A 10,295-nucleotide genomic window follows, 5' to 3' on the forward strand; every position below is an offset into this window, starting at 1 on the left:
GTCGGCGAGCTCACCCTGCGTCATTGATTGAGGGGGGGGGGGGGGGGGGGGGGGGTTATGCCTTTGAACCCCTCCCGAAATCAAATCCTGGCTACGCCACTGGTTGTTGTTGTCATTTTTGTTCTCATGTGTATTTGGTTGAGAATGGATGAAAATGAAAATCTTTGTGAGGGATAACTTTCGAATTGACATTCCAATGGCTTGCATTGAGTCTCCTATATGCCGAGCTCCACCGCATGCAGGTGATCTCCTGGCTTTCATTTTTATCGTGACACCACATGATACGAGCGATCAAAATCCTAATCTTTCTCTCGTCATCCTGTGCACAAGCACATATGTTTGCTTGTTCGGAATAGATTCATAAGCCAAGTGTTGACAATGCAGAAGTCAAACTGGAAAGTTCAACGCTTTCAGAATGTTAGAAAGCTCTTTATGAGACCCCTTACCGCAAACGTTGCGTTTACGTTTCTAGATCAGATTATAAATTAGAATAATTCATTAACTCTTTCCGTTCAACGCTAATGCAATCCGTGATTATTTTTTTTTTCTCGGTGTAGTTTTCCGTGACGCTGGAAAAAGGTGTAAATGGGAGGGACTAACTCCAGAGTGTATGTATTCCAAGCTCGACAAGCATTAATACCGTGTCGAGGTGTGCGAACGAAAAACGTAACCGACCGGAAACGTTTAACAGCAGCATGTTCCCCCCATAAGGAACCTCAGATACAACTGCATACTCACATGCCACGAGCAGCTGGCTTGAACCCGTTGTGTCGACGTGCCAATGAGCACAACATTATTGACGCCTGATTTTGGCATCTATATTCTAGCAGGTCATGACTCCATGGAAAACCCTCACACGATTCACCTCTATTTGGAATATGCTTCAATAAAATGGACCCTGGACTGCTCAATTTTTAATAAACATTAGTGTCCCTAAATAAATAAATTTCGCAGTTTTCGCGAGGCGGAAGACGTGAGTGAGCGTGCATCATAATTATTTGCACGTGGAGAAAATGTTGATGACGTTGATGTTGCTCGGTATTGCAACTTCTCGAGTACAGCCTTCTGGAACGCCCTCCTTTTCTTCAAGGAAGTCATAATAAAACAATAAAGCCTTCTGACTACTCAGGAAACAGTCGGCTGAAACTTGATGACCCGGTCAGTTGGGACGTCGTTGCAAATATCAGACCGGCGGCTGATTGATTTTGGTCAGTTACTTGACATCCATTCAATGATAGGAATTGTGGTTGCTTCAAATAAGGAAACGACTATACAAATATTCCACATATTGGGCAATAGCCTCTCATTAAAGATGTTTCACCGCGTGGTTGCGAACGTGACTGGCCTTATGCCGCGTTGAATATGCTGATATCACTGGCAATGCGACGCCTTGAATCGCCTTGAATGCACCCTGCTTTACCAAGGAAAAGGGTGGGAAGGGGGGGGGGGGGGGGGGTAGAACGACGGCTGGAGACATTCTTTCTGTATATCTTTTCTTCTGCTTTTGTTTTGCTTTCTGTAACCTAATTCAACGTAAGCTTTGAGAAAAGTTGTTTCTATTTTAATATATGCGCATAATACTGTAAAAACCCCACGTTAAATGCAAATTTTATGTAACCGTGGCCGTATTTCCTTCTGCTTGTGTTAGAAATCTAGAGAAGTCATGAAGAAACCTACCCTGCTTATTACAATGACTTCATAGTGAAGTTCACTCAACCATTTGTTACGGTTTAATGTTTCGTGTTCGTTTTGGAACAAAATAGATTAGATCATAAAAAGTTGTCCTACCGCAGTTTCCCAAAATGTCGATGCCCTGGTTTTCACAGAAATACCTGTCACTCGATCTTGGTTGGCAGCACCCCGATGTCCTATTCACCTAGAACTGAACTGTGACTAGCCGGAACTAAACAGATCTCAATAAAAATGCGAATAATAAGTGCAGAGACACGAGAAAAAAAAACTTGCGCATAAAGAAGTTGATCAGGCATATCTCAGAATGGTTTATTTCAATATGGCGCCAGACATTCATGCCTACATGATTTGATGACACTTGGCGGGAAAGGGATTGTGCATTGCAGAAAAAAAAAAGAAAAGAAACACCCCACATCAAAATAAAATAAATAAAAGACGGCCGTCTACGGGAAAAAAAAAATATCAAATCGGGGTGTACACAACCCAACCCTTCAAAATGCTACATTGAAAAGAAAAAAAAATACCTATACACACAAAAAAACAGATCATGTTGTGGTGGTTCTTAAATACAGGAACACAACTCGTTTGGGTGATTCATATATACAGAGTGAGAGATCGTGAAGAGGTTGATGGCAGTCTGTGCAGAGGCGTAAAAGGTTGGGCACGTACTTTGGAGCATAGTCAGTCCCATCCCCGACACACTCGCATAGCAGCACAAACGGTGTGACGATCTTGCGGGATCTAAGGAGCCGGGGTTGAACGTCCTGCGAAACAGAACCGAGGGGGTCAGCATACGTCGTCGCTCACAACTCCCCATGACTTTTGTAGCGGTTGGTGCGCAGATCTTAGATGACCCGATGGGGTGTCTTTTTGTTTTCCTCTTAGTTTGGCGGCCGCCGTTCCACTGCGGTATCCACGCCGGGAACTTGAAGGAAACGCCGGTTGTTTGTCAACCTGGGTACTGTCTCGGACGACGTGGAACACATCGAGTCGTCATCGTCAACGTGCTCGCAGATGATCACCGGCAGGCAAAAGGTGACTTCCTCCGAACTGCGCCGCCGTTCCAAGATCTGCAACCGCTCCATCTGCTTCGCCACTGCATTGGCTACGACGTCCTCCCTAGGCCTAACTTCAGGCATCGGTGACACAACCATCGTCGGGCCGCCGTTCGTCGTCCACAGCATTCGGGGGATGATGTGCAACGGCCGTAGCAAGATTCGCAGACGCACAGCTGCTTCGCCGCAAGCGTAGCTACCAGATACGCAGAGCTGCGATATAATACGACGTACTCAGCTGCGGAACGACGCTATTATACGAGAGAAGAGGGGAGGAGTGCCTAAAGACCCGTCACGTTGACGTCAACCGCAGGGGAGAAGGGTTGCGCAGTCGACGCTTCGGGGATGTTCTGCGCACATGCGTCCGACGCGGTCGTCTGCTTGCGGGTCCCGCCGCCGCGCCAATGCGCCAGGCTCGCCGGTCGCTTCGCCAGAACGGCATTAAATAAAAATAGAAATAAAACCGGCTGCATCTCTCTTTTTTTGCGAAATCCGTTGGACGTGTGCTGCGCGGTTTGAAACGGCCTTCTTTTTTTTTTTGTTTCACCTCATTCATCTCACGGCTTGGAGATGAGTCACTGTCCCGAGAGAAATGGTAGCAGACGACGTGGACTAGAGCGGCGTGACAAAATCTGGCTCACGAGTTTCCGCGTAGTGCGCCAAAACGGTTCACTGTTCCTACCCGCCAAGTTGATGTATATTTACTTTTTTAAGCGTAGGAGTTGAAGCGTCAGCTTGTAAGAGTTGTAACAGGATGACTGTAGATACCGCGATACAAATAGTGCTGCTCTTGCGAATATATATATATTAGATGCCTTTTTTGTGCGTTTTTATCGTAAGAAATTGCTGTATTTCAAATTCCAGCTGTAGATTTATCCAATACATTAAATTTTTGCTGAACAAAAACCCTTCTTTTCTTTTTTTTTGTTTCTTTTTCCTTATTTCTCATTTTAGCAGCGAGTTCGAAATCCCGAAACAACTCACGCCTGCGCACGTTGTGACGTTCATTTTTGAAATATTTTGGACTCCGCTAAAAATGAAACGGTAATTAAAAAACGAGGAAAAAAAAAAAAGGGTGCGTCTCGCATTTTCACGTCTTGAACATATGCCAGCCACGATCGGGAATATGGCATTCTCTTTGCAACGAAACTTTATAAACTCATTATATGGCTTCAAGTTTGAATTGTCAATGTTACAACGTGCACAGACGCAGAGACGTGTAGATTTAAAACCCATGTATATTTTCCGCTGTATCGATTATCGACACCATAAAATCTTTAAAGCTTCTCTATGATTCCTGTTTTCTGATTACTCGCTGCTTACCAGATGATCCTGCAATCTTGATGTCAAGGATCGAGAAAGTAAAAAAAAAAGAAGACATATGGATAGTTTTGTGTACTATGTGAGACTTTACTGTGTTACTTTAGTGTGTACTATGTGATACTTTACCGCGTTACTTCCGTGTGTCCTATCTGAGACTTTTAAAAAGCAGCTAAAATTACTCATGCTCACCTCCACTTAACATTTTACTTTCATTAGAAAACGCGTTGGCCTTTACAAATCAAATCCTTTAAAATATACAAACAGTCCTTCAAAACCAGGAAGGGTGTAGTAGCTTCGCAAAGCCATCTGTTTTCTCTTCCAATTGGAAAGCTATTTTTTCGAAAACTAACTAGATAGCTGTCTCCGAGAAGAAAGCAAGTTTCTACTGGCTCCCAAATGTTGCTAGCTGGAGTCAAGGAATGTCACGCTTTTATCCTGGCAAGAGCAGAAAGTAAACACAAAGTAAGCGGTTGTGTAACAAAAATCCTTCTCCCAGAAAAATAAGATATGATGTTCTCCTGCGGCGACTGATAAGATACATGCTTCTGTGCTGGATTACCTGCCAGACGACCATGGAAAACAGTGACGGTCTGGAACCCATAGACAAACACTGCTTATCTGTTTTCCGGCATTATGCACTCTTCCAAAGATTGTACACAAGAACGTCGACATTTCCACGGCGTTTTTCCGGAGAGAAAACAGCCACCTCCGGTTATTTTATGCCCGATAAAAAACCATATCCTAAGCTGCAGATATATCCTAAGCAGCCTGAAAAAAGCCGAGCCTCATCAATAAAATATATTTAAAGAATATTTAATCGTGAACAGCCATGTCTCTTTAGTACGGACACCTCATCCCCCCCCCCCCCCCAAAAAAAATAAAATCAACAATAATTTGAGTTGTCTATAATGACAAGACAAAATGCTTATAGCTCGGCACCGAATTTTTTTTTTATCTATAGAGCGAGTATCTATGTCAGCGGAGTCTATATCAAACAGCACAAACCGATATGACTGTTTCACAGTCGTTTACATGACTTCTGAAATGTAATTTAATTAGTTAGCAGTCCGTAACTCTAAAATGAATCAATTAGAATTACAATTTCTATTGCACACAATCAAGACATTGTGACGAAAACCTCCTATTCTCGGAAAAGATTTCACTAGTCTTTCGTGTCGCAAAACAAAAATCTAGCATTTTCTTAAAATGTCATAGCTCTTGGAAAAGAACAAATTCTACAAAGGCTTTCTATTGTACCCAAATGTCTCGGAACAAACTTATTTTTTTAATACAATGTTTTCACCTACAATATGAGGTTTTGTCTCACATATTTTAGCGTTTCAAACGATTAACTTCCATGTCCGAAAAGAGAAACCCATTTAACTGCCTGAAGTGAGCAATGAAACTTCATCCAAAGTTGTGGTCGCGCGGTGCCGGATCGAGAAGTTAGTTTGTTTCTTTAAGATAACGCGGGGGAACTGCTGCACGCATTCCGATGAAGGGCAATGATGTTTACTCTCGTATGTTCCGAGATAATAAAATAAAAACACTACAAACTCCGAGTTCCATTGAGGTCAAAAGCTATTTCACTGCTCCCTTTACATACGGCAAAAGCAAACTCCCCATGTTGTTGGTGAAGGGTGTGGTGTACGCTTGGCGTTTCCATTCGGAATGAGCAAGCTCCACCGTTACAAAATCCTCATAAAATTAAATTTACACTGGAATTCATACATTGCAATTCGCTTTCCGCCAAAAAAAAAGTAATGTTACACTGCAATTAACTTTCTGTCAACAAAAAAAAAGTAATGTTACATTGCAATTAAAACTGTATACCCCTAGTCGAAAGTTATGAAGTGTAAGTACAACTAGATCGAAAATTGAATTACATATAGCAATCAGAAGATTCGCAAAATTGAAATACTTTCCGTTTCCTTAAACTACGAGCGTGAAGAGTAGCTATTTTTTCAGTTAACCAAGGTGAAGACTAACTAGATGGATTGTGATTCGTCGCAAGTGCTAAAACTCTTTGTTGGTGACTACTAGAGACACTGTGCCTGGTGATCTTTTTTGTGAATACTAGAGACACTTTGTTCACCACGTGAAAAAAAAAGTGATCCTCGATTTTCGCCAGATTACGTCATAGATGTGTCATGGGTCGTGTTCCAAAATTTACTCAAACTTACTCTATAGGGTAAGGGTTTTGTACCTGGGCGTTCCAAAACCTACCCGCGTCTAGTGTTTTCCAATCTTTGCTGTCACGTGACACGACTCGCCGGAGTAACTCGGATCCATTTGGGTAAGATTTGGAACACAGCCATGCTGTCGGCGGTCGCGATCCTGGCGGTGTCCCAGCAGCGGTATAGTGTATGTGGCAGACGCCTGTTCTGGTGTAGATCTTAATCCAGCTTGACAGTTCACGGAAGCTTTAGCAGCCAGAAGTTGGGACGCCGCGATGACAGCGACACTGGCATTTTCCCGTGCTTTCTCGCTAGACATTTCTACAACCAACCGCAGGGATCGCGACATCCGACCACCCCTTTTTTTGTGACGTCATTTGATGTCACTCGAGACCATTTTTGATGTATGGGAAGGATAGGACGCTAACACACCGTCCGGAGGCGCGTTCCACGCACCTTACTAGAGCCACTGACTAACCTTCGCTTCAGAGTGGGAAGAGGTCAGCCGTCACGGTGATTGAAATCATTGTTGCCAGATATCCAAAGCTTTACCTGAAGTCCCAGGAAACGCTTTTCCGCCCTCCAGAAATGTTAAAACAGTCCGAGACAGAGGAGAAACGATACAATAATAATAATAGTAATAATAATAATAACAATAATATTTATTCGACATCTTGTAGACCATGAGATGGGGTCTTACAATGCCTTTACTGCCTTACAATGTCTTACTGCTTACAATATTTACTCCGCATTCAAGTTTGTTTCCGATATTTTCGCGCCCATCAAAGATAAAGTAGGCTTCTGGTACATGGCCCGGGATAGGCAGTAAGTCATTATGTACATAATTAGTTAACAAACTATAAAAGATAGACAATCACAGTTGTCCGGTGGGAGAAGTAATCAGTGACTTTGTACATGGCACGGATAAAGATAGTCAATCACAGTGGAAACTGTTGAAATAATTATAATAATAATAGTAATAATAATAATATTAAAATTACTACATCGCCTGAGCTTCCGGGGGCACCGGACCTAGAGCGCGGAAAATCGTTTTTTTTTTTCAAATCGCAGCTGTCGCCAACTGCACCCGCTCTGCATGAGGCAACAAAATGGTGGCGCCCACAGCACAATAGGGGTATAGAGTGCCGGTAATCTAAGCGTGGCTTAGTTAGTGGCTCCTCTATAGTGACTCTAAACAACCGGCAGCATCTTCGGCGCCGAAGACTAGGGTTGCCGCGAACTTCTGGCAAAAAGTCAAAGAAGTTCGACTTACGAAGAGCGCTGCCCTGCTTCTCCTCAAAAGTTTCGATTGGGGGGGGGGGGGGGGGGGGGGGGGGGGGTGAAAGAAACGATATAAAAGGTAGTTTATTTTTGTTTTTTATAAAATGAATTCCAAGGTTTCCGCAATATAGAAGCAAACATGTAATTTCAACGCTTTAGAATTTTAGTTTGTTAATTTGAAACAACGAAATAATATAGTACCCGATAAACGTTGCATTTTTCCTCCGTTAGGTCCCACGTCAGCTCGTTTTCAACCTTCACGCAAGCGAACAAAATTCAACCTTTTTTTTACACACGAATTCGCGAAGGAAGTCTGAAAACGTTGAATCTGATGGAACTTGAACCTCAGCAGGATTGTGAGATTTCTACTGAAGACACAGGCAGCCGTTGAACTTTCAACAGTGTGAAAACCCGAGATCAGGGAAATAAGCATCGAGATAAAAATTAAAAAAAAAAAAGCTCTCTTGGTTCGGCTAAGCATTGCACTAGGTTGATAAATAAAGACATTGTTACTTCCGTGATAACGCAAGAAGGTAGCAAGTGGGGGAAGAACCACACCAAAACTATCGATGAAACCCATGAGGAAGACAAAAAAAATACATGAGTGCGTCTTTGTTTTCCCGCGACCGCTTAACTTACGAAGGGTCTGCGCACGCTGTACAACAGGAAATACGACACTTAGCCGACAGATTGATCTCGAGGCTCGTCAACCCGACGACTTCGACGAGGAAACAAGTTTCAGGACAGTGTGCAACATCTCGGCTTTTGTCGGACGAATGTCATGAGCAAACTGAAACCCTTGACAATTGTCAATGTAAACACATTAAAAAAATTGTTAGAAAATATTTGAGAAAATTATCATTAATTTTAAACATGACTTTATTGGAAAGGTTATCTCGTGTCCCTTCGTCTACTGATATGAGAGAAAATATGTTTGTAAAAAAATGAAAAGCCATATTTGTAGAGCTTATTTTTATTAAAGATGTCTTTACTAAAATGGTTCTCTAACGTCGGAGAGTAATTGGGAAATAAAAAGCAGTATTTGTAACAACTTGCATTATGAAACACGTCTTCATTCAAATGGTTCTACATCCGAGAGAATATATGCAAACAAGCAATATTTGTAAAAAAGTATTTATAGAAAGGGTTCCCTCCAATCACACGCCTACTGAAATCAGAGAGAAAATATTTGTAGCAAACGCAATATTTGTAAAAAGTATTATCACTAAACACGTTGCGTTGAAATGTTCTCTCTATATCTTCTTCTGATATTGGGAAGTCAATATTTGTAAAAAAGGAGATATTTGTAAAAATTATCATAAAACATACTCCTAAAGGGTTCTCTTAATTAATCCCTTGTCAACTGAGATTGGAGAGACAGTATTTGTAAAAAGGAGCAATATTTGTCAAAGTATTCTTATTAAATGTCTTCATTCAAAGGGTTCTCTCTAATCTCTAGTCCACTGATTTTGGAGAGAGAATATCCAAAAAAAGTATTATCATTAAACATGTTTTATTGAAATGGTTCTTTCTAATCCCTTGTCTACTGACATCAGAGAGACAATGTTTGTAAAGAATCGATATTTGTAAAAAGTATTATTATTGAACCGTCTTTATTGAAAGGGTTTTCAATAATCCCTTGTCTACTGTCATTGGAGAGAGAATATTTGCAAAAAAAATCAATTTGTAAAAAGTAATATTATTAAACACGTCTATGAAAAGATTCTCTCTAATCGCTTGTTTACTACTATAGGAGAGAATATTTGTAAAAAAAGGCAATATTTGTATAAAGTATTATTATTAAATGTGCCTTTATAAGGGTTATCTAATCCCTTTTCTACTGACATTGAAGATAGAACATTTGTAAGAAAGCAATATTGGTCAAAATTATAATTATTAAAGGTGTCTTTATTGAAAGGGTTTTCTTAATCCTTTGTCGACTGACATCGGAGAGAAAATATTTGTAAAAACTAGTAGTATTATCGAACATGTATTTATTGAAAGGGTTCACTCTAATGTCTTGTAAATTGACATCTCACAGAAAAGATTTGTTAAAAAAAAAACAATATACGGTATATAGAAACCACATAAGCACGTCACACGAAAAAAAGCTTCATCAGGAATAATTAAGACTGGCGGTTTATTTGCAGGCACATTCGGGCGAAGACTGAGCGTTCGGCCAGACGTAGTGTAATTTTTCGCCGAGAAAAACGCGGTTCAGGTTTCCCTGAAAGGCCCTTTACATTCCAGATGTTCCCCTTCAATAACAAAATGAATGCTACCGAATTTTGTTTTTCTAGATCTTTGATGTCATTGAAAAATGACGCAAAAAAAACGTTTTTTTAAGCTTGAATTTTCTTTAAGTACATGTTTAATATAATAAAGGCTGAAACACGCGTGCGGGAAAAGAAAAGAACCGATGGAATCTTCACGATAATCGAAGCATAAAAAATAGTTCCACATCATTTTTTTTTTTTCGTTTTCTTTTTTTTTTTTTTGAAAAAGTAATTACATGAGGCGTTTTGCGGTGCAGAAATCGCGAATTTGGTTTGGAGGATATAATACTTGTTGTTTGCGTTCAATGAATATTAAATAAATCCGCTCCGTTGTCGAAAATACTGTAAAATTATTTTCGCGAGTACCAGTTTCCGTTTTATTTTCGAACGGTTTTAGGCACATGCATGTTTCAGCCAAAATTTAATAATAATAATAATAATAACGATGATGATGATTATTGTGATGATGATGTAATAATACTAATAATTGT

The sequence above is a fragment of the Ixodes scapularis genome, unplaced genomic scaffold (assembly GCF_016920785.2).
Source record: "Ixodes scapularis isolate PalLabHiFi unplaced genomic scaffold, ASM1692078v2 PGA_scaffold4__175_contigs__length_147842914, whole genome shotgun sequence".
In the NCBI taxonomy this organism is placed as follows: Eukaryota; Metazoa; Arthropoda; class Arachnida; order Ixodida; family Ixodidae; genus Ixodes; species Ixodes scapularis.